This window comes from Mus musculus, chromosome 13 (genome assembly GCF_000001635.26).
Source record: "Mus musculus strain C57BL/6J chromosome 13, GRCm38.p6 C57BL/6J".
NCBI classification, from domain to species: domain Eukaryota; kingdom Metazoa; phylum Chordata; class Mammalia; order Rodentia; family Muridae; genus Mus; species Mus musculus.
Window position 1 is genome coordinate 22,491,392 of NC_000079.6, and position 8,801 is coordinate 22,500,192.

At 39.5% G+C, this 8,801-nt stretch overlaps 2 pseudogenes; both read left to right on the forward strand.

Annotated features, from left to right (window-relative positions):
- Positions 213 to 794, forward strand: Vmn1r-ps107 (vomeronasal 1 receptor, pseudogene 107; annotated as a pseudogene).
- Positions 4,674 to 5,027, forward strand: Vmn1r-ps108 (vomeronasal 1 receptor, pseudogene 108; annotated as a pseudogene).

An 8,801-nucleotide genomic window follows, 5' to 3' on the forward strand; every position in this document is an offset into this window, starting at 1 on the left:
TGGTATCACACATCTATCCAAACACAAGTCTATCCTGTCTTTTAAAATAATTTATTGTAGCATTTTCGAAGATAATGTGGAGGAAGAGTTGCCTTTCCTGTCTCTGACAGTCCACTTCAGTAGAAAGGAATTACATTGGAAGATCAGAATCTGTTCTCAAATAGAATTTAACACTTGGAAAGAGGAAAAGAGGACTAGAAAACAGGTAATCCCCTTCCATTCCTCTCATTCTTTTGGATATTCAATGCATTAATAAATGTGAACCTAATCCATTCCATGAAAAGTATAAGCCTGAATATATCACAGTTTAGGAATGACAGCGACTATTGTTATTTTATGCTAGGAAGTCAGAAAATCAAATGGATTGTTCTCCCTCTCATGGTCCTGAGAGATGCAGTGTTTCAGGGTGCCATGGGAGGGGCCAGTGGCTACATGGTATTTCTTCTCCACAAGCACCACCAGCATGTCCTCTACCTTCAGAACTCCAAGCTTCTCTACAGAACTCCCCCTGAGATGACAGCTGCTCAGTGTACTTCTGATGCTCTGGATTTTTTGTTTGTTTGTTTTTGTTTTTGTTTTTGTTTTCCCCCACTGAACAGACTGTGACTTCCCTGGTTTTAAGTCTTTCTTTAGGAAGCTATTCGGTGATGGTAAATATTCATGAATTTGTAAACATTGGTTATGCAATTTTTAAATCTCTTGTGCTGATTCACAGGCATGGGCTTTTGAATTCACTTTAGCATGTTCAGTGGGAGACACTGAGAAAATGTCTCTCTCTTCTATGTCTTCAATAAGTGAGAAAGAACTCTAAGATCTACAATGTATGGGTAAGAAAAAGTCCCACACTGCAGCTTAATTGTGCATTCAGCCTTAGAGAATAATTTTGGTAACTTATTGCCACGTAATCTTGGTAACTTAAGCTAAGAAAGATCATAGCTACTTAAAGCCACTCTTTTGAAGGGACTTTAACAACTTTTTATATTTGCAAACATTTATTGTTTATGAAGAGTTTACCTGCACTTGGGGCTTTGTAGCATGCTTGCGGCCTGTGGATGATAGAAGAGAACATCAAATTTCCTGTTGCTGACTGGAGTTAGTAGATGGTTCTGAACCAAAATATGGGTCCTAAGAATTGAACCTTGGACCTCTAAAAGTCAGTCAGTGCTCTTAATGCCTGAGGTAATACTCTAGGCCTGAGAAATAGACTTTAATTACAATTTGTAAGGTTAGTCTTATTACTACCATGACTGGAAGCACACAAATGGATTTGGAAAATTTTTCAAAATTCATAGTGGTTTGATCATGGTAGTCTAAGAATTCCTTGTTTGTACTGACACTCTCCTTGCTAAAAGTTAGCCCCAGGAGGCTGTTTTGTGCTAACTCAAAGTGTCTGTAAGAATCTATCCATGGAAAACATTTTATAGAATTTTGAAAGAATGACATGTACCAGGTTGTTAGTTAATAGGAGCCCATTTACTTAATAGGAGTCACAGAACTTAAATGCCCTGAAACATCTCAGGGATGTTACACTCATGAGTGTTCTCTGTAGGAGTAGACTGGAGATACAGTATAAGCTGGATAACAAGTACACAGTAACATTTCAATTTATCTGTCGGTAGTTTCTAGGTTGTCTTTTTCCAGGATCAATCAATGAGTGTGACTGAAGGAGAGAAAGGCTGCTTTGCAGCTGCCCCCCACCCCCCTTTAATGCCCCGGTGCTCCTACAGTATCATGCAGCTCTGTATCACCAAAGAGCTGCAGAAAGATCTGACTCTACATTTATTTAAATGAAGGATTAAGGATTCACTGCTTAGTTTCTTATATTGCATCCATATTGTTAGATAATGACATGATTCTAAGAATCTGATGGATATATTCTGAAAACTATCTATTGATACAATCACTGAACATGAAAATTTTAAATTGTCAGAAATAGGTTTATACTATTACAAAAAAATTGTCATATCTGACTGAAACAGAAACTCCTCTAACATTTTGGTTACATCATGGGTCTACTTTACAATGATTAGTAGGCATATATTTTTGAATGGTTGCACTATATATACAAAATATTTAAGTGGTGTGTATTGTATTATGCTTTAGCCTACTGATTAGCTATTTTTTCCAATATGAAGGTTTATTTTTATTAATGAGTATGTGTTTGTGTGAGTGTATACCAATCACATTTGTAGAGGTGCCACACAGACCAGAAAAGGGTGTGGGCTTCAGGGAACAAGAACTATAGGTTACCATGAATCCTATGATTGGTGCCTGCAATATTAAGAGGTAATCCATGCTACTGCGGGCAAGGTACCCACAGATAGGCCGGCCTATGCTCAGCCTGGCAAACAGGCCTACCGGTTCTCAGTCTGGCAAAAGTCTCTCCATTCATCTAAGTTCCCATGGAGAGCTATCGCCACGCATGCCCGACACTTCCAAATTCCTGTATCTGGCTGGGGAGCCATGCCTCTGTACCTTTCTCTCAAACCCAGTTGAGTCGCTGTGTAAAGGAAAACACATAATCTTAGTTTAGAATCAACTGGTAACACAAACGATGGGCACAGAAGCTAGCATTCTAATTTCGAAAGCTATTTAAATTATAAATCCTCTGGTGGCACATCCCTGAAGATCTGCCACTTAAACCAGGGATTTCTCACTACATACATTGTGTGTCCGTGTTCTCAGCCATCCAAAAGAAAGTCTTTCTCTTGACTCCCCTCTTCCTATCCTCAACACGGAAGTCCTGCCTACTCCTCATCCAGTGATTGGTTCCTTGAAACCTTTATTCATTAGGGGAAGCTTCTGCCACATATGATGTCAGTGTTGGGTAAGGAAGCAGGGTTCTCTGCAAGAGGAACAGATCTTTTACCATCCATCCACCTCCTTGTCTTGCTGATGTAAATGTGACTTGTCTGTAGGTAACATCAATTGCTCATGTAATTCTCGCTGCTCATATGTTCTAAGTGTTTGACATAAAGAACCAGACAAATCAACACCTTCTAAATCAGTCTTGTATAATTTGACTCAGAAGGAAGTTATATAAGAACACGGAGAAGGTGTGAAGAAAGGTGTATTTAATCTGAGTGATGGAGAGGTTGTTCAACATTAAGAACAGACAGGGGGCTGGAGAGATGACTCAGTGAGTAAAAGCACCTGCTGACATCCAGACAGGCTGATCTGTTGCTGAAGAAGAAAACTGAAACCACAGGCTGCCCTCTGACCCCACATGCATGCTGACATACACACATGGATACATGCTGGGACATAAAAAATAAACTTTAAATTTATTAAAAATTTAAAAAACGATAGACAGAAATGTGTAATCGTTAACAAGGCTTGATCAAGAATGACCTGGATTCTGAGTGGCATATAGAGTTACTATTTTGAATTTCTCTCTGAAAGTCAGAGTAGATTGGAAAAAAAACAAAATATTGATCAGAACATAAGATAAAAATTTAATACATAATGGAAATAGTTAGAAATCTAAATAAGTAAAAGAAAGTAAAGGCAACCAGGAAAAAAAATCAATCATGCCATTCAGTTAAGTCACAAGAAATTTGGCAATCAGATAATTACACAGATCACCTTAAATCTTATCATTTCTTTAGGTAGGACTCATTGTGTGTCACTAGGATAGACTAGTGGAATATTATAATAAATGAAAAAGCTCAGCTGTATTCAGATACATCTTTAGTAAACCACAGAATTTTACTAATGAGTGTACTATAAATAAAGAAGAGAATAGAGCCTTCAGTCTGTTGTATACAGCTATGCAGCCTACAGCCCTCAGAAAATGCTGGACTTGAGTCCCTCTTCCTCCTGGTATGGTTGAACTACTGGTCACTAGCTGGATGTGGACAGGAAAGAACACTCTAGAGACTGTTTTGGAGGACTCCTTATTTTTTAGTGGGGAGGGATGGGGGAAGGCAAAAGATTTTTATATCCCAGGGAGAATGGATGGATGGTTCCAGGTGGTGGCATGTTATTGGTTGGGGCAAAAATAAGGAGGGTTCTTCATCTGCATACTCAGGATCAGCAGGGGCCAGGGAAAGAAATCTTGGGGAGTCTTATAGAAAAGACAGGAAATCCAGTTAAGACTGTTTCACAGGTCAGATAAGCAAGCACCAGCCCTCATAGCCTTGGAGATACATGAGTTTATCAGTTGCTACATGCACTAGAAAGGTCCATGCCTGGGGAAGTCTATTTGCTGGAGTCTGTTGGTGCCAGAGCAAAGCAGAGTAACAACCAAACTCCTGTACTCAGGATGAGAAAATCTGAGTTTTTACGCATGCTTCAACCCCTTCCTAGCTTTAGATTAACTCCTCATGGAACTACCTCCAATTGTGAATCCTGCTAGTGGCTGGTTCCTCATATAATCAGGAATATGAAGCTGTGGGTACTTAGAGTTTGCCAGCTTTCATCTTCAAAATTTTCTTATGATTTCACTATAACTAAGATGACATTAAAAAGATCTGTTCATCCAAGTTAGGTTAAAAATTATGCAAAGAAATTGTTCTGTCTGAGTTGGGGTGAGTGAATAAATTTACCATAAATTAGGAGCTTTGGCCTTGTTAGAGGAACTGGTCACCAGGGGTGGGCTTGTAGGTTTCAAAAGCCTCCCCATTCCACCAGAAAATCAGCACGAAAATGTCACGCTGAGTAAGATTGCTCAGTACAGCTCCTCTCTACAAGAGAGCCAGAAGGACTAACACTCTTTCCTCAGTCTCAGGATCCTACTTGATACTGTTGCAGAGAGCAATGGGAGGGACAGTGGCTACATGGTATTTCTTTTCCACAAGCATCACCAGCATGTCCTCTACCTTCAGAACTCCAAGCTTCTCTACAGAACTCCCCTGAGTGAGAGCTGCTCGCTGTCCTCCTGATGTGTTTTCTTTTATTGTGTGGATAGATTGTGGTTTTGTGCACATTTAAGTTTCTCCTTAGCGAACAATTCCTTGATGCTAAACATTTGAGTATTTCTGACCCTTGGCCATGCAATTCTCAGGCCTCTTGTGCTGATTCACTGAGCTGGACATTTTTGTGCTGATTCACTGAGCTGGACATTTTAATGACAGAGACTTACCTAGGTGGTTACCCTAGGCTTCTCCAAAGTGGTCTTTGGAGCAGAGGTCATTGGTCTTTGACACAGGACAGCATTAAGTTTTCTGTTGCCACACAGGGCTTTATTAGCTTTATATGACAGACCCAGAAGATCTGAGAGATTTCCTGTGGATGAAGAATTTGAAAGACTGGCCCACCTAGGTGAGGCAAAGAAGGGCGGTCAATTCTCCAGTGTCCTGCTTGTCCACAGTTTGGGCAGGGTCCAGGTGGCAAGCTAGTCATGCAGCAGTTCTTTGCCCAGTGATTAGTGTTATGACAACTCAGAGAGAGTTGACTGTACCCTGTCATCTTCTTTGGAGGAGGTGTTTGAGGTGCCTCTAGATTCTGACACTTTTCTCTATCATGGGAAGAGTTTTAATTAGACATCTTACTGTATTCAGTCTGGGAGCCAACATTTAATGTATTTAGATTACCTGATTTTAAATAAACTTTAGTTGCTTTCTTAGCCTTGAAAACATACATAAAAGGTTAAATAAACTCATTGATGTAAATAAATTACATTTGTTCTTAGCATCATTGCAAACATAGTTTTGAGCATGTTAAATAATTAGATCATTTATAAGGTTACTATTATTTTACATGTTCCAATTATCTTTAATAGATTTTTTAAAAGATTAGGATTTTATAGATTTATCCATGTTAAATTTTTCTCTTAAAAATTACAACTGTTCTAAAGATGAAATATAGTTGATTTTAAGTTACATATAAGTAAAAGACTCTGAAAGGAGCCCCTTGCTCAGGCCTCAGGACAGTAGCAGACACCTAAGAACTCATGATAGACCGAGCTTGTTGTAAACCACATGAGGCTTTATTCGGGGAAAGCCAGAGCTCTGGGGACGACTCATATCCCACGCAGGGGTAGAGGAGTCGACCTCGAGGGGAAAGAGGTCCCAGTTTTTATAGGCCCTCAGGGGAGAAAGGAGAAGGGGGGGGGAGTAGGGGATTTCCAGATCTAAACAATGTCTATTCTCAAGAAATGGGTATGGGGGGGGGGGTACAAGGAAAGAGTCTGGTGCAGGTGTAGCAACTCAGGATTGGCCGGGCTGTGGTTGCTGGGGGGATTTTCTGACTCTTTCTCAGCAACCAATATCACAAACACCTGGCAATGGGCTTCATCAGTGGGCACACACATGGGTCAAGGAACGGTCAAAACATTGGCAGACACACAGGTTCAAGGAGTGGCCAGAGCATTGTGCACCTCTATTTTTCTAAATCAGTGAAGCTAGTTCTGCTAACACTGACATCTATTTTGCCAATTTCAGGGCTTCTGTGTCCTTTTACATTCTGTCAGGATCTTTCATAAGAACACAGTAGCAAATTAAAATTACCTATGTACAGATATTTATTAATATTTTTGTTACTATATTTATTTATTTATTTATTTATTTATTTATTTATTTAATGTATATGGGTAGTCTGTCTTCATGAACACAAGAAGAAGGTATCAGATTCCATTACAGATGGTTGTGACTCATCATGTGGTTGTGGTCGAACTCAGGACCCCTGGAAGAGCAACCAGTGGTCTTAACTGCTGAGTCATTTTTCTAACCCTTTGCTACAAATTTTAAGCTAAGGTTTTTGCTTAGAATTTTACAGGTACCCCTGCCCTTTCCACGATGATCTTGCAGATCCCAAGGAAAGGAATTTTATATTTCAGTAAGAGTTTGAATATCCATGACCTTTAATTTTTTTTTTTTTGTTCTAAACAAAAACTGAGAAGTGGGGAAGAAGTCAAAGAGGTCTGTAAATACATTTATCACCCAAATTTTATATAAATCCTTTTTAATTAAAAATTTAAATAACATGAGCTATAGCAATAAAAAATAAGTTTACCATTGGTTGTAAGAAAATTTTCCTTAGGAGATGTTAGACAATAACTGGAACTTTTACCCTGTACATATAAAAGTTTTTCCATTGATAGATAAATGAACCCTCCCCTTGTTCTTCTGTTTTAGCTTGTATATCATAGTTTGTTTGTTTGTTTGTTTGTTTGTTTTTCCCAGAAAACCAACTGGCTTCAAGCAATTCAGGTCAAATTAAAAAAAAAAACAAAAAACAACAACAACAACAACAACAAAAAAACCCAACCCAGCTGCAGGGGTGACTGGATACTTGCGTGAAGTTAAATGACCATTGTGGGAAGCCACATGTGCCATTGCAGAGTGGCACTGACTACTGCTGGCCACCATGCATAAGTTTGGACAAACAACCAATGTGTACATATGCAGTAAAGTTTTTTGCAAAGACACTGCCTGGCCCGGGCATGATAATGAGGCTTTGAGAGTATAACCAATCAGATGTGAGACATGCAAATGAGGTATGATAATGAGGCTCTGTGAGGTACAGAGAGAGAGAGTAGCCAATCAGATGAGGAACATGCAAATGAGGCATAGTGCATAACCAATCAGGGTGTGAGACATGCCTCTCCTAGGCCTATAAAAGCAGCACCAGTTCTGGGCTCGGGGTCTCTTCGCCTCTGCAATCAAGCTCTCCCAATAAATGTGTGCAGAAGGATCCTGTTGCAGCGTTGTTACTGCTGGCCAGTCCGGCGCGCGCAAGAGACCATGACTATCTTCATCTTTTTGAAGGCATATTAATGTTTAACAAGTCTAGCTCCTATTATTTTAGACTGGCAAATATGCAGTGATTACTGAGAGATTTGAAACAGACGAAATTATTTTATTTTATTTCTATTTTTACATGTCTACACATGGAGGCTAGCAACCTGAAAAGCATAGTATTTATTTTTTCTAATGAAGTCAGTCAGTTGCAGAATAATGTAAGTATTTATAACCTACAGGCATCAAGCAGAAAACTGTAAAAAACAGACAGACATCTACAGGAATTCAAAAATGTTAGCACCAGATTGTTTTTGTTTTCTATTCAAAATTTAAAACTGTATTTCATAACTGTGTTTGTGCTAGAGTCAGATGGCTTTCTGACCCAAGACAGAGATTTTGGAATAAAATTTTAAACAAACATTCTTGAGTCTGGAGGAGGGACTCATATCCCAGATCCAGAGTCAGCTTTTTAAAAACAAAGTAGAATAGCCTAAATTATTGCCCCACTGCAGTGGTGCTGGGGGGGCCCATCTGGAGCTCCATGGTCAGAGACAGGAACCAGCTGGGAGATAAAGCAAGCAGGGAAAAAGACATCCTTCAGAAGCAGAATGAAGGAAAAGCATCTCAAACAGATAGGCCTAGAGAGGTGCCTGATAAAGCTGGTTCCAGTAAGCCACTGAGAGGAACAGAGGATAAAGGAAGCTCCAGGGGAGAACTAGTATGGAAACAGCCAGGAGGAGCAGTCTGCCTTGAGAAACCCCTGAAAATGTTTCAACATGCAGCTCAGGGGCGATTTACTTTGCTCTCAGTCTGACTCTAACTACTGCAACAAAATTTGGAAACATAAATACAACAGACAACAGAGAACAAGAGAAAAAGACCATACAAGAGCATAATCAGAGAAGACCAGATGCACTCATACATGAGGTGGCCTTCTTCATTCATACACCCAAACTAGAAGTATAATAGGTGTCAACTCTCTCCCAGAGATTGGGTCTACTATTGTGTCTGGTATTTCATTTGTCACTCCAAATGTCCAGACTTTAAAACACACACAACAACTCAAAAATCAGCCCATGCTTCAGAAGCACATTGGTGGGCAATTCTTAGTTTTGTTTT